This window comes from Urocitellus parryii, chromosome 5 (genome assembly GCF_045843805.1).
Source record: "Urocitellus parryii isolate mUroPar1 chromosome 5, mUroPar1.hap1, whole genome shotgun sequence".
Lineage (NCBI taxonomy): Eukaryota > Metazoa > Chordata > Mammalia > Rodentia > Sciuridae > Urocitellus > Urocitellus parryii.
In genome coordinates, this window is record NC_135535.1 from 186,050,603 (window position 1) to 186,067,464 (window position 16,862).

Here is a 16,862-nt window from a genome sequence, read left to right on the forward strand (position 1 = left end):
GGAGATTCACAGAATTGCAGTTCTGAGAGAAGAAAAATTAAAAATCCAGCAAGACCTGGAAAGTACTAGTACAGAGTGTCCCATGCAGAGGGATAAGTGAGGGGAAAAGGGGAGGAGAGGTAAAGTGGTATGTTACTAATGATCTTACTGTCAAATAATTATCTCAGTGCGGTAGAAACTGTGAAGGTACAAACAATCAGATTTTTTTTTTTTTTACTACAAAATAATTTGTTATAACACAGCTTCAGCATGAGACACCTAAGTACAAGCAACAGCACTCCTTACTACCCCACCCTTGCCTTGTGGACCTCTTCTAACAAATCTTTCAGATACTGGAAATCCTTGGCTAGAGACTCTGCCTTCTCTTTCAGAGCCTTGTTGTTGTTGTTGTTGTTGTTCCTCCTCCTCCTCCTCCTCCTCTTCCTCTTCTTCTTCTTCTCCAATATTTTATTAGTTGTTGATGGACCTTTATTTTATTTATTTAATTATATGTGGTGCTGAGAATCGAACCCAGTGCCTCACACATGCTAGGCAAGCGCTCTACCACTGAGCCACAAACCTAGCCCCACGTTCTTTTTTAGTTCTTTACATTCACCAGTGAGAGCCTCCTGTTCTGCTCTCTTCTTCTGGCAGTACCTGGTGGCTGCTGTCTTATTTTGCTCCATTTTTTTCAACTTTTTATCCAGCTTCTCGCCTTTTATTTTTAGTACTACCCTCTTAACTTTAGGAGGGTCATAAGGTTTGGGGTGGTTAGAACCACAAGGGACACCTGGAGATGGCAGGCTGACATTAGGAGAGCCTCTGGAGGTAGAAGGGCTATGCTGGGGACAGCCCAGGTAGTACTCTGGGCTCATACAGATGCCACTGTCATTACCTGAGGAGGCATCTTCCTCCTTTACACCCTGAGGGATCATGGTACCATAAGCAATAGTCAGGCTTCCTCTCTCTCTCTCAGAGGTATCTATTTCACTGCCTAGCTCTATGGTAAAGGAATGATCTTTAGTGGACCCCTGGGGAAAGGGAAAGAGATTGCAAGAATGTGAAGGGAGGGGCTGGAGATGTGGCTCAAGCGGTAGCGCGCTCGCCTGGCATGCGTGCGGCCCAGGTTCGATCCTCAGCACCACATACAAAGATGTTGTGTCCGCCGAGAACTAAAAAATAAATATTAAAAATTCTCTCTCTCTCTCTCTCTCTCTCTCTTTAAAAAAAAATATAGGATCCAAATGAAATTTGGTAGATTTCATTTGGATCCTATATTTAAAAAAAAAAAAAAAAGAATGTGAAGGGACAACCTGGTCTGTTTAGGATCACTATTGGTGGGGGTGGGGGTGCTCCTTAATAGTTTCCTGGACTGGGGGGGGACGGGGCAAAGAGATCACATATGTCACCTAATATGGCCAAAGCATAAACCATCTTTTTTTTTTTTTTTTTTGTAGTTGTAGATGGAAAAGGTGCCTTTATTTTGTTTATTTTTATGTGGTACTAAGGACCGAACCCACTACCTCACACATACTAGGCAAGTGCTCCACCACCGAGCTACAGCCCAGCGCCTGCATCATCAGATCTTAAGGGAGGGAATAGCACATATTGCCTAGAGATGTAAAGATAGTACCTGGATCCTAATAGGGAAAGTGATCTTATTTAAGCTGATAGAAAGTAAGTATTTATTGATATCATTAACAATCACTTTTTATTAGAGCAGTTTATTTTTAAGTTAATGAGAAAGGGGGTAGTTCTCATTTTATGCTTTTATTATATAGAATTGTGAGCAAAGAGGTAGGTTTGGGACCCTTTGATAGTGACTATTGCCCTCTTTGGTTAACTGAGGCTGGGAAAGACCTTACTTTTTCCCAAAAGGAAGCTGTGGAAATATTAATATCAAAAACAATAAGAATTTCAAGAAGCTTGTGTATTGTGTATTTTCATGGCATCATGGAGTGGGATGGGGATGGGAAAGAATTATAAACCACCAATTATAGGAGTCTTAAGGCACAGGTAACGGAGACCTTCTGCTGGAATATTATTGAAGAGTGCAAAAGTGACAACAGTTTTCTGTAGTATTAAACACCACAGGATGAACTTCAAATTCTGAAAATGTTTTTGCCTCAACAGTTTGAAAGAGAAAAATGTGAAAGAGAAAGTATAAAGAATGAGTATACATGGGGCTGAGGTATAGCTGAGTTGATAGAGTACTTGCCTCATATGTACAAGGCCCTGGGTTCAATCCCCAGCACCACAAAAAACAAACAAACAAAAAAAGAATGAGTATTCAAAGTGCCTCTTTGAGAAAATCACGTCCATTGGTGAGATTTTAGCTGTCTTTGATAGAAGAAATGCATTGGAGAGAATCTCTTGTTCAGAATGCAAGACAGGAGACAATGAAGTACCTGTTTCTCCAGAAAACTCAGAATTGAGCTCTGATGGAGGAGTGGAAAATTCCTTACTGTGGTTTCATATCATGTGAAATTTTCATGAGGGTTCAGTAGATGTAAGAGTGTCCAAGCAGGAGTTTGTAGCTGACTGAAGAAGCTAAGTTTCAGTAAGCCTGTAGTCAGAATACAGACAGAAGGCTCACTGACATTCCTTGTGGCAACCAATTTATTAAGTATATTTCACTTTTGCAAGAATCCAAAGTGACTGCGCCATAGACTGAGGTGACTCTATATAAAAGCTACAGAGGAGGGCTGTAATTGTGACTTAGTTGTAGAGTGCTTACCTAGCATGTGTGAGACACTGGGTTTAATCCTCAGCACCACATAAAAATAAACAAATAAAATAGAGTCATAAAATTAAAAAAAAAAAAAAGGCTGCAGAGGAAACACCATGGGCTTTAACTAGAACTTGCTCATGGTTTCCCAGAAGGGAAGCTTATATTCCATTAAAGTGCTTTAGAAAAATAAAGTCAAGGGCTGGGATTGTGGCTCAGCGATAGAGCGCTCACCTAGCACTGGCGGGACCCGGGTTCAATCCTCAGCACCACATAAAAATAAAAGCATTGTGTTGTGTCCATCTACACCTAAAAATATAATAAATGTTAAAAAAAGAAAAATTAGAGATAAGAGAATTTTTAATTTTCAAAACTTTTTTAAAAATTGAGGTGAAATTTATATAACATAAGATTAACCATTTAAAAGCGAACAGCTTAGTAGCATTTAATACATTTACAAAGTTGTACAACCATTACCTCTGTCTGGTTCCAAAACATTTTCATTATCCCAAAAGGAAATCCTGTACCCATTTTTTAAAAATTTATTTCTTAGGTGTAGATGGACACAACACAATGCCTTTTATTTTTTTATGTGGCTGTGAGGATCGAACCCAGGTCCTGCCCGTGCTAGGCAAGCGTTCTACCGTTGAGCCACAATCCCAACTCTACCGATTTTTAATCCTTTACTGATTAAGCAAGTAGTCCTGAGTTTCCCCTGCACCCGATGGCTAGTAACAACAATCTGCATTTCTCTTTTTATTGATTTACCTGTTCTGGATATTTCATTTCATTGTAATCATGTAAATAATGTGCTTTTTGTGTCTGACTTCTTTCACTTCACTCTTTGAGATTTATCCATGCTAAAGCATGAATAAATCTGTCATTCCTTTTATGGCTGAATAATATTCCATTGTATGTGTTATCAGAATTTGTTTATCCATTCATCCACTGAAGGACATTTAGATTGCTTCCACCTTTTGACTAGTAATGCATTTATCTGTATATATATCAGTTCTTTTGAATGTATACTTAGGAATGGAATTCCTGGGCCACATGGTAATTGTTTTTTTTTTTTTTTTTTTTTTTTTGTGGTGCTGGGGATTGAACCCATTGCCTTGTGCATGCAAGGCAAGCACTCTACCAGTTGAGCTATATCCTTGGCCAACCTTATGGTAATTCTGTGTTTAACTTTTTGAGGAACTGTGAAATGGGTTTCCTTGGCAGCTGAACTACTTTTATATTTTCATAAACCAGTGCACAAGGGTTTCCATTTTTTCTACATCCTTATCAACACTTTTTTTTTGTTTTGCTTTTTTTTTTTTTAACAGAGGCCATTTTTAAAAATATTTTTTAGTTGTAAATGGATCTTTTATATGTGGTGCTGAGGTTTGAACCCAGGGCTTCACGCATGCCAGGCAAGTGCTCTACCACTGAGCTACAACTCCAGCCCTTGTTTTTTTTTTTTTTTTTTTGGTTTTAATATTTGTTTTTTTAGAAGTAGTTGGACACAATACCTTTATTTTATTTATTTATTTTTATGTGGTGCTGAGGATCGAACCCAGGGCCACGCATGTGCTAGATGAGCGCTCTACCACTGAGCCATAATCTCAGCCTCTTGCTTTTGTTTTTTAAAGCTCCAAAAGTTTTTGAGACTGATTAGGACTTTGATAATAGAGTTTTGTTTGTTTGTTTGTTTATTTTTGGTACATGGGATTTAATCTGGTGATACTTAATCACTGAGCTACATCCTCAGCCCTTTAAAAAAATTTTTTTTTAAAAATTTTGAGACAGCGTCTCACTGAGTTGTGTAGGGCCTCACTAAATTTGTGAGGCTGGCCTTGAATTTACAATCCTCCTGTCTCAGCCTCCTGAGCAGCTGAGATTACAGGCATGTACCTCTGTACCTAGCTTCTTTCTGGTTCTTATGCATTTCCTGGCATGCTTCTCTTGAAGTAACTGGATGGTTCTTCTGAGTTAAATAAGGTACTGAGGTTTTAACTTCTGTGTAAAATAATGTCTTTCTTCCAAAAATTTCCTCAAACATAGTGACAATAGCTTATTCTGGGTGCCTAGACAGGATTGAAATATGACTTAATAACAATAACAAAAAAGTGTTAGTTACTTTGGATCTTGGGAGAAGATAGCATTTCTGTGTTCATCTGCCATCAGAATCCTGGACTAGGCAATGGGCTGGTCTTGCTGACTATACAGGATGCTCAGTTTACTTACAGATTGCCAGTTTATTCACCTGTTTATGGAATACCTTCAGAAGAGGGGATTGCTCTAATTCCTGATAAATGATTAGTTCTTTTTAAGGTATTATATAAGTTGATTTCAGTTGTTACTCCACTACTTACTTATTTACTTATCTGTTTTGTAGTGTCAGAGATTGAATCCAGGGCCTTATTCGTATAATAAACATGCTCTACCACTGAGCTATAATCCCAGCCCACCCTTCTCTTTTTTAGTTCACCAGTTTCTATTTGTTGTATTTATATGTTTGTGATTTGTCTAATAGTAGTCACTATGGTTAATGTTTTGGTGTGTCTTCTCTAAATTTATTTTTCTCTTATGAAATTATTTTGTTTTTGTGGAAGGAGAAAGCTGAAGCAGGAATCTTAGGCATTGAAATTTCTAGTCTCTCAGTTTTCTCTAGAAATCTAGCTATATATATATATATATATTTGTGGTGCTGAGAATCAAACTTAGTGCCTTGCACATGCTAGGCAAGTGCTCTACCATTGATCTATGACCCCAGCCCCTCCATTTTTCTTCTTGACACTGTTTTCTCTCATTTATATGTTGAGCTATTCTTCTAACTTTTAGAAAAATTATTTTTTGCTATTTAATGTGTTTGCTCTATTTTTTCCTTGAAATATTATAAATCAGAATACATTTCTGTGTTATTGCTACCATTGATTACCTTTTTAAAAATTAAGTTTAAACAAGTTTCAAAATAAACAAAAATAATCTTACTGTACCCCTCCACCCGCCAATACATACTGGTGTTGGGTTTGCAAATGCGTCCTAACCATTTGATCAAACAGAGTCATACTTTGAATAAGGCTTTATTGTCAGGTGTGATGAATGACAGGTATGTCTGGATTTGGTCTTGAGAGATTTGGGGATGTAAAAGCATGAGTTTTTTTTTTTTTTTCCCTCTTCCCATAATATACCATGGTCTATAATAGGTTGAGTTGTAACATTCATTAAACCACTCCTCACATTCCCTGTTTTCAAAGCTTATCGGGATGACTTTGATTTAGTTATTTGGAACCAAAAAGCCAGTTTGTGAAGGAAGGTCTAGAGTTATGTAGCAGTAATATATCAGAGATCAGACTTAGGTCCCAGTGGGATTATTCCCCGGGATTTATTTGCCTGGAAGTACACATAGGAGCCAACTGGTATGTATAGAAAGCTTTGCTGGAATGCAAATTGGACACATTTTGTCGGGACCTGTAGGGGATTTTCACTGCTTCATAATTTTTCAAAGGTTTGTTATACATCAGACAGTCACTGCCTCTTCTTTAAATCTTTAAATCCCCCCTCTTTTTCCTGTTGTAAAGGTCAGATTTTTTTTGACAACTGTGTGCAGGAACAAGATTTGCTAAATCCCTTCATTTTTATTCATACAAATATCGGAATTCAGTGAGCATCAGTTATCCCAGCATTTAGAGGTAAGGAAAACTCGGAGAATCTTGTGAATCTCAGCTTAGTGCCAGGCATATATCTCTAGGGATAAATTTGCTGCTTCAACTTTAACCCTTGATTGTTCTGAGATAACACCCTCACAGTGGCTTCCTTGTATAGGAAACCTACCTTTAACCCCACATTTAGGCTGCAGGATAGGTAATAAAACTATTGAAAGGGGACTGTGCTGGACTTTTCTGATGGGGCCATTTTAATTGTAATAGTCCTTAGATTAGTGTTGGAAGAGATGGACATTTTATTCCCTCCAGTGAAGACTTCTTCTTTAGCTTTTAGTGCTGTCTTAGGCAATAGATCACTTATAATTTTTTTTTAGTATATATTTTTTTAGTTGTTGGTGGACCTTTATTTTTATGTGGTGCTAAGAATCGAACCCAGTGCCTCACGCATAGGCAAGTGTGCTACTGCTGCGCCACAACCCCAGCTCCACCACTTATAATTTGATAATTTTCTTATCCAGCAGATGAAATCATGATATTATCTTATAGTTTCCCAAACAAACTTCCTTAGTCTGATATTATGTTTTCATGTTATCTATTTCTGTATAACAAATTATCACAAGACATGGGAGCCTAAAAATTTTTTTTTTTTAATGTTTCAGCTTCTGATGGTCATGAATCTGGGTGCTGATTAGCTAGTGTCTTTTTTGGCTTAGTGTTTCTCAAGGTATCAACCAGGGATTTAGTTATTTGAATGTTTGACTGACCTGGAGGATCCATTTCCAAGCTCATTCACATGGCTATTGGTTAGAAGCCTCAGTCCTTATAACATGGGCCTCTCAGTAGAGCTTCTGACAACATGAAAGCTGGTGTTCTCTGAGGCAAATGATGAGAGAGAGAGAGAGAGAGAGAGAGAGAGAGAGAGAGAGAGAGCGCGAGCGAGCAGAAGCCAAACTTTTTCTTTTATCTTTTGTGGTGCTGAGTATCAAATACCAGTACCTCACACATGCTAAGCACACACTGTACACTGAGCTTTAACTCCAGCCCTGAAGCTATACTTTCTTGTCCAACCCAGCCTCAGAAGTAACATACCACCCCTTTTGCCTTACAGTTTTGGTCAGAAAACCAACCCTGATACATATGCAAGGTGATTACACAAAGTCATTGTAAGTCCTTTTGGAGGCTGGCCTTGCAGGAAGTTAAATGGAAAATTTCAGATGTTCACTGAGATAATAAAGGTTTTGGAGGTGGGTCCTAGGGATTGAACCTAGGGGCACTGTGCCTCTGAGCCACATCCATAGTCCTTTTTATTTTTTATTGAGACAGGATATTGCTAAGTTGCTTAGGACCTTGCTAAGTTGCTAAGGCTGGCCCTTAACTTTCGATCCTCCTTAGTCTCTTGAATTGCTATAATTTCAGGTGAATGCCACTGTTCATGGCCATTTTTTTTCAATCTAAAAATTCATGCCTGAGAAAATCCACTGTTGTTTGTATTTTGGCTTAGAATCAGAGAGGATCCAAAATTGTATCTAACTCTATAGAATAAAGGTAACATACTATAACTATAAATAAAATAACAGCCAGGTGTTACTTGGGAGACTGATGAAGGATTGTAAGTTTGAGGCCAGCATCAGCAACTTAGTGAGATCCTCTCAAAGTAAAATTTAAAAAGGGATGGGGATGAAGCTCAATGCCAGAGGATTTGCCTCACATACGCAAAGCCCTGGGTTCAATCCCCAGTACTAAAAAAAAAAAAAAAAAAAAAAAAAAAAAGATTTAAAAAAAAGTAAGTCAGTCAATCAATAAAGTAACAGCAGGCAAACAAGGACAAAAACATTTGTACCATAAAAATCACTATTACTTCCTCTAATCCTTATCATTGTATAGACATAATTTAATAGTTTAATCAATATGCCATATTAGCGAGGGATGTTGGTGCCCACCTATAATCCCAATGATTCAGGAGGCTGAGGCAAGAGGATCATGAGTTCAAAGCCAGCCTTAGCAATTTAGTGAGGCTCTAAGCAACTCAGTGAGACCCTGTCTCTAAATAAAATACAAAAAGGGCTGGGGATGTTGTTCTATGGTTGAGTACCCCTAGGTTCAATCCCTGGTTATCCCCCCCAAAAAAGCCATATTATTATTATTATTATTATTATTATTATTATTATTATTTATTTTTCAGTATTCGGCGGACACAACATCTTTGTTTGTATGTGGTGCTAAGGATGGAACCCCGGCCACATGCATGCCAGGCGAGCATGCTACTGCTTGAGCCACATCCCCAGCCCGTTATTTTTATCATTTAACATAATTTCACACAAAATTTACCATGCATATACTGATATATTTATCATCTTTAATGATAATATAAAATATATTGAATTAGAATGCCATATGTTGGCTATTCTTTAATTTGTTCTGTAACATTGTTTTTATTTTTAATTTTTTAAATGAATAATTGTACCATTAGTAAGGTGACTACATCTTATAGCTGTGCCACATCCTGAATTGAATTTATAACATATTTATCTTTGCTAATTTAATAGACAACATGATGCTTTTACAATTTGTTTTGCTTTAATTACTAGCATTTTCTCAAGTGTTTTACTGTTGGGGCTTTTCATTATCTCTTCTCTTTTGCTACTTATTTGACAGAAACTGAATAGTATTCTCTCAGGTTTGTATCAAAGCCTTTTATATTTAGATAATTCTTTTTGTCTTTTCATATTTATTGCCAGTATCTTTTTTAATCTTTTTCATATTATTTTGGGCTAGTTTTATCTTAGGTATCTTTGATCCTTACAGAAAGTTGCTTATGCATCAACTAGTTTATTGGTGCTTGAAGTGTAGAAATGAGAGTTCCTGAATGAGCCTTTGGCTCAAGAGTGTGCTTGGGAGCAGCAGTGTTTGTGGAGAGTAGGAATCTAAGATGTAAGGAGGGGAGATGAGGATAAGAGTGACACCATATCTATAAATACCCTAAGATCTAGCTTTGTACTCTGAAATAGGAATTAGATCACTTTTATTGTCTTCTCTAAGTTATTTTCTAGTTCACCATGGAGAAGGGCCATTAGGACTTCAAGAGAAAATGTTACTCTTTCAGCCCTCATGAAAGTGAAAAGAGCTGATACTTATCAGTTCAGCCTCTTGTTGGGTGTAAGAACTTGTTTTAACTAGGGGGGGGGACTAATTAGAAATAATTTCTTTCTTTTCTTTTTTTTTTTAAAGATAAATGTCCCATTTTTAAATATATTTATTTTTATGTGGTACTGAGGATCGAACCCAGGGCCTCACAAATGCGAGGCAAGCATTCTACCACTGAGCTACAGGCCCAGCCCTAGAAATAATTTCTTAGATTCCTAAATAAGAAAGTAGAATTCTAAACAATGAAATGTCTTGTCTTTATTCCTTCACCATGGTACCATTGCTATGAATGGATTGATCATATGAAAGAAGAGGTGGTGACTTAGTAATTGTCATTCTCACCATTGACAAAGATCCTGTTTTACCTCTATTATAGGCTACCATGGTCATTATCATTGGCCTCTATGCAGAGTTATATACCCATCCTAGAATTTTTTCTAAGCCCTAGTTCCTAATATTTTCTTCTTTGGGCTTTCTCTTTTCTTCTCTAAAATAAGAAAATTGGACTAAATTAGCTCTAAAGTCCCTGAAGTCCTAAGATTGTTTGGGTATGTTGTCCTCTCACAGAAGTTTGGAAATATTTTCAGTGGGCATTTGTTCCATATGAATTGTCATTACAATTTACTTGTAATGAAAATTCAATGTTGGAATATTACAGAATACAATTTAAAGAGGAGAATATACACGATATTTGCTTCTGTGCCTTTTAAGGTAGTCTACAATTCCCTTTGTCTTTTTGTTGTTCAATTAAGCCAGTTTTCAAATAAACTCTGGTATAAATTTATCATATAGTCTTGTAATGGTCATTTACTTTCAAGTGAATAATTCCAAGGTTTTTGGATCTCTTAAAAATTTCAGTAATTCTTAAAATTGATTAATTTTGCACAAATGTCAAGTGAACCTCATCTATTTTTGTCTAACTTTTTTTTCATTAAAATAGCTGGGGATGTGGCTCAAGCGGTAGGGCGCTCGCCTGGCATGCATGCGGCCCGGGTTTGATCCTCAGCACCACATACAAACAAAGATGTTGTGTCCACCGATAACTAAAAAAATAAATATTAAAATTCTCTGTCTCTCTCTCTCTCTTAAAAAAAAAAAAAAATCTTACAGTCAAGCATGTTGGCTTGTGATCCCAGAGACTCAGGAAACTGAGACAGGAGGATTACAAGTTCAAGGGTAGCCTCAGTAACTTAGCAAGGCCCTGTCTCAAAATAAAAAGAGCTGGGAAATGTCATTCAGTGGTGGGTCCCTCAGTTTAATCCTTAGTGCCAAAAACCAAAATAAAACGACAACAACAGAAAAAACTCTTACATTTTTTGCATTAATATATATCAGTTAAGGGCTGGGTTTGTGGCTCAGCGGTAGAGTGCTTGCCTCTCACATGTGAAACCCTGGGTTCAATCCTCAGCACCACATAAAAATAAATAAACAAAATAAAGATATTGTGCCCATGTATAACTAAAATATATATATATATATATATATATATATATATATATCAGTTAAGCCTCAAAACAATCTTGTGAGATAAGCTCAAGAATGTGGAATAGCAGTCCCCAACACCTACCCTTTCTGTCATCTGCTCCTAGGGGCAATACCTTTCATCTCCTTTAGTAGATTCTTTTGGAATTTATTTCTCTATTTCTAGTTAACAACCTTGTATTTCTACTTCTTTTTCTTCTTCTTTTTTTTCCTTACCTTAAACACAATCTAGTTGAGTTTTTTTTGTTTCTCTATTAATGTTTACAAGAATCAAATTATCTTAGGACTGGAAGAGACTTCAGGTTAGCCCTGAGTTGCTAATTATTGAGGTTGGGTTTGGGTACTTGGGAGTTTGTTAGTCTATTTACTTTTATATAATTTTGAAAATCTTCATAACAATTGTTTTAAAAAATAATTATAGCTGGGCATGGTGGTATACACCTGTAAAACTAACAGTTTGGTAGGATGAGGCAGGGGGATTGTAAGTTCAAGGTCATTCTCAGCAACTTGGGAGATCCTCATTCAACATAAAAAATAAAAAGGGCTGGGGATTCCTCAGTGCCCCTAGGTTAATTTCTTCGTACCCTAATCAATCAGTCAAAGAATTGTATGGTTCAAAACCTCGTCTCCTTGGAGATGAGTGTTAAAATAAGGAGAAAAAGAATTCAGGTTAGGCTAGAACAAAGGCAGTTAGTTCTATTAGCTGTACTGATTAAGGGTTGCCGCTAGAGCCTTAATAGTATATTCACTTTAATAAATACATATTTGTTATCCTAAGTGTTTATTAATTTAGTGTGTTCTATTAAGTTTATCAGCATACTCAATTAAATAAATATTTATATTCTTTTATTTGCATGTGTAGTGCTGGGGATTGTATCTAGGTCCTTGTACATGTTGGACAAGCACTCTATCAATGAGCTGCATTCCCAGACCTTTCTGTTTTATTGTGAGACAGGGTCTACTAAGTTGCCTGGGTTGGGCTCACACCTGGAATCCTGCCTCAGCCTGCCTACTTAGGATTATAGGCGTACCCCACTGCACCCAGCATAAATATTTATATTAAGTAGTGGATACAAATTAAGCATCCCTAATGAGAAAACCTGAAACCCAAAATGCTTGAAAATCCAAAACTTTTTGAGCCACATGATGCCACAAGTAGGAAATATTCCATGCCTGACTTCATGTGATAGGTTGCCATCAAAACTCAGAAAATTGGAACTGGGGTTGTGGCTCAGTGGTAGAACGCTTGCCTAACATCTGTGAGGCACTGGGTTCAATCCTCAGCATCACAAAAAAAATAAATAAATAAAATAAAGGCATTGTGTCCATCTACAACTAAAAAAAAATAAATAATTTTTTTAAAAAACCACAAAAATTACTAAAAATATTGTATAAAATTACCTTTAGGCTATATACAAGGTATATATGAAACATAAATCAATTTTGTATTTAGACTTGGGTTGCATTCTTAATGTATGTCAGCATGCATGTGTAAATATTCCAAAATCTGAAAAAAATCTAAACCACTTCTGATTCTAAGGGATACGCATCCTTTAGTGATTCATTTAAAAATATATGTTTCAGTTATAAAGCACATCTATGGACCATCACAAACTTTTAGGTTGACCTTTCATTTGTAATTAATGAGTCTGGTCCTATTCATTGCTGTTGCTTATAAGAAAATTGCCCAACCAACTTAAATGAGGAAAAGGGGTATATTTTTGCTTGGCAGTTTTCTTCTGTTTTCTAACTTTAGCTATTTGTTTTTTAGAATGTTGGCTAGAGATTTGGCTTCTCCCTTTCTGTAAGATGATAGGGATAAGTGGTTCAGCCTTAAAGTCTGGTAGAAATCCAGGCCTACGGATGGTTATATTTCTTTGGATGGGAAAGAATTGTAGAGCTTAGACAAGTTATAAGCATAAAGCTTAAGCTGATAAAGGCCTGGAAAAATGAACCCCTTGGTTCTGTTTGGTCCCCAAGTGATAGTTCATTGCCACTATTTTTCTTTGTAGCAAAAATAATTTTTATTTTATGGGAATTCATTATAATAGGATACATGATCAATAGATAGACAAAGATAGATAGGAAGGTAGATAAATAGACTTTGCATCTATACTTATGAAATTCATTTTGTATGTTAAATTGCAAAATAAGCACACAAACCAATATACACATATATTAGAGGTACAAGGTAGAAAATGAAATCTTATTTTCTTTTTCCCATTTAGAATATAGCACAACTTACTTTCCCACAAATATGTTGAACAGTCTTTGACCCTCATTTTATCTGCATTTAATGAATTATCTGAAGTTTTAAATACAAAAAAAAATACTTCTCAATCACAAGTTTTATGATAGAAACAGTATGATATAAATATTCATCATGCTCAAGATTAGTTTATCATGTAACATTTGGAATTTTTTAATCATTGCCACTATTTTGTGTGTGAAATTCAACGTTTATTTTAAAGTTTGAACTCTTTTTATCCAATTCTAGATACTAACTGAGCAGCATAGATGTACAGACTTGCCAACTGTGAAGAATGGTTGCTAAGTAGTTACAGTAGAGCCTTGGTAAGATGCTTTGTTCCACAGCCATTACTAGGTTTTGTTCCCAGGTCAAATCAAGAAGTAAAAATTTGGGCAGTCTAATTTTATGTATGTTTTATTTGCATGCTAAATTTAAAAGCCTAATGAACCAGAGCTGGATTTCAAAGAGTTATTTCTGTACTGGCAAAGATTCACACAGTAAACATCAGTTGAAGGGAAAAGATTTATAGAAAATACCAGAAGAAAGTAGAATGACTTTACAGATAGATTTGAATAGTCCTTACCATTCCAACTTATTCTCTTCTTTGTTACCTTCCTTCCCTACTCCTAGTTATTCATGTATTTTTACCACTCGAGCAAACAGGAGAACAAAAATGATCTTACTAAATTCCTTTGAGCAAAGACCTTGAGTTCTTTTGGACTTTTATAACCTTTTGAAGTATACCCTGTTTTCTTATAGAACCCCAAAATTTCATAAACCATCAAGTGCCACAGAGGTAAGTTCTATTAGGTATGTTTTTCCCTCTCAGAAATCAAAATTATTAAAACATTTGATTTAATTATCAAATATTATTAACATTTATTTTAATAATCCTTAAAAAATATTTAGTTTTTAGTTGTAGTTGGATACAATACCTGTACTTTATTTATTTATTTTTATGTGGTGCTGAGGATTGAACCCAGGGCCTCACACGTGCCAGGCAAGTGCTCCACCGCTGAGCCACACAACCCCAACACTTAATAATCTTGAAATTGAGACAGGTTCATGGAATGAACAAATTGACACCGGTAGTTTAAAAATACACTTTTGTCAGGTGTGGTGGTACACACCTATAATCCCAGCAATTTGGGAGGTTGAGGCAGGAGGATTGCTGAGGCTAGCCACAGTAATTTAATGAGGCCCTATCTCAAGGTGGCTCAGTAGTTAGTGCCCCTGTGTTCAATTCCCAGAAACCCCCTGACAAAAAATTTATTTTTGAGGTTGACTAGTAGTAAAGGTTTTGTCTTTATTTGTGCTAAGGAAATGTTTTAGACTAGAAAATGGGTGGGTTTCACACCTGAATCATGATTTTTTTTAATTTTTTGGTATCAAGGATTGACTCTAAAGGTGCTTAATCACTGAGCTGCAGCTCTTTTTTAATTTTTAATTTTTTATTTTGAGATAGGGTTTTGCTGAGTTGCTGAGACTGGCTCAGCCTCTGAACTGCTGGGGTTACAGGCATGCACCACCATTCACTTTGATTTCTTTTTTCTTTGTTTGTTTTTAATTAAATAGAGGGGCTGGGGTTGTGGCTCAGTGGTAGAGTGCTGGGTTTGATCCCTGGCACCACATAAAAATAAATAAAATAAAGGTATTGTATCCATCTACAAATAAAAAAAATTTAAAAAATTAAATAGAAAGTTAAAGCTATTGACTAAAAGTAATTGTGAGTTTATTTTATTTATGGATCTGGCAGTTTAGCATCATATTCTATACAGCATTGATTCTAATTTTAGGAAAGTGTATGTCTTTTAGCTAAAATATACACTCCTTGTAGGAAGGAACTTTGCCTTCTAACATCTTTTAGAGCTTTCTAAATACTGATTTGTATATTCTATAGATATTTGTTTGGCAAGAGTTTTGGTTCTATTTAGTTTTGGTAGTAATAATATTGTGTGTTAGGAACTTCATATATATCATCTCATTTTATCCTTCCAAGAACATTTCAAGATAATATACCAACATTTTATAGAAGAAGAAACAGAGGTTCCACTGAAGAACTTGTGTAACGTAACATTCTTAATAAGTGGCAGACTGGGATTATAAATGCAGGCTCATTTCACAGATTACAGCTCCTGCTCTTACTCCATATCATACTTCCTTTCAGAGTTTGAAATCATTGCTAGAAATCCTGACAAATATTTCTTAGCCTTATTCTTGGTAAATAAAAAACTCATTTGTACTGTTGTTCTAGAAGATTCCTTAATGTTTCAATCAGAATCATAGATTGCTGTTCCTCTCTCCTGAAGTCTAGGCTAATATGGTATTGTGGTTAAGAGTATAGGTTCTAGAGCCATGAAGAGCCTGATTTTAAATATTGACCTCATATAGATAGCCTCAAGTGGGTTATTTAACATTTCCGAGCCTTGGGTACCTTATTTATAAAACAGAAACAGTGTGGGATACTACTTATCAATAAGAAGGAATAAATTATTGATGCATCTACCAGCTTGAATGGATTTCAAAGCCATTATACCAAGTGAATGATTTCAGTCATATGACATTCTGGAAAAGACAAAATTATATAGACAAGGAACAGAGCATAATTGCCATGGGTTAGAGGTGGGGAAAGGACATGAATACCATGGGGGCAGGATGAGGTGATTTTTGAGGTGATGCAACTGTTATATATCTTTATTTTGGTGATGGTTATAGGATGCTACATATGTTAAGTCTCAGAAAATCCACCCCATCCTCCCCCAAATCAATTTGCTATATGTTAAGTTTAAAAATAAATGTAAAAGGTCAGGGGCGTAATAAAACCTTTCTCATAAGGTCATAAGGTCATTCTCAATTGTGAAAATTAAAAATAAGATAATGCAAGTAGAGTGTTAATCACAGTCCCTATCTAGTGTATGTAGTACATAATGACTAAATGATTATTGTTTTTATTGTTCTTTTTTAACATTATTAATGATATGGCATTTAATATAGTGACATTCATGGAAAGGAAAATGGAATAAACTTTCACACTATCAGATGGGTACAGTCAGTAAACAATTGTGAAAAATGAGTAATCATGAGTCAGAAGGAGTGTGTTTCACATGATTTGGCAAGAGCCTTGAGGTCTTCTGGAAGGTAGGGGAAGATTAGGTTTAGTATTTCTGAAGTATCTTGCAGCTGGCTTCTTGTCTGGCTGGATATACAATTCTCTTGATAGTATTCTTCAACAAAATAGCTTTGGTCTCGGAAGCTGCAGCTTCTTTCACTGGCTTCAGATTTGATCTTCAAATTTGGATTGAACAAACTGATCAAAAAAGGAGCTGGAAGTAGTTCTAATACTTGGAAGATGGTAGCTGGTCTGTGTATCAGATGTGGCATCCAGAACCATTTCTTCCTGCCAGCCAGTCTCTGGATTAGATAGTGACAGCAGTAGGGCAGGTATTATTAAAGAGCTTTAAAAAAAAAAAAGTTAAGGTTGCATTGGCATTGTAGTTGTACTCACAATGAAAAGAGACTCTATAGCAAAACCTTGGCATTTCTGTCAAGTCAGATGGTTGTCTTGTTTAGGATCTCAAAACAAGTTGAATTAATGGTTAAAAAAAAGATTCTGAATTTACAATGCTTG

General features: G+C 36.0%; 1 protein-coding gene and 1 pseudogene across 5 annotated transcripts in view; one reads left to right on the plus strand and one right to left on the minus strand.

The window, feature by feature from the left end:
- Positions 1 to 16,862, plus strand: part of Gbf1 (golgi brefeldin A resistant guanine nucleotide exchange factor 1) — a 124,541-nt gene that overhangs the window by 34,853 nt on the left and 72,826 nt on the right. The window lies entirely within an intron of this gene.
- LOC113191429 (cyclic AMP-dependent transcription factor ATF-4 pseudogene) lies at positions 285 to 1,556 on the minus strand (annotated as a pseudogene).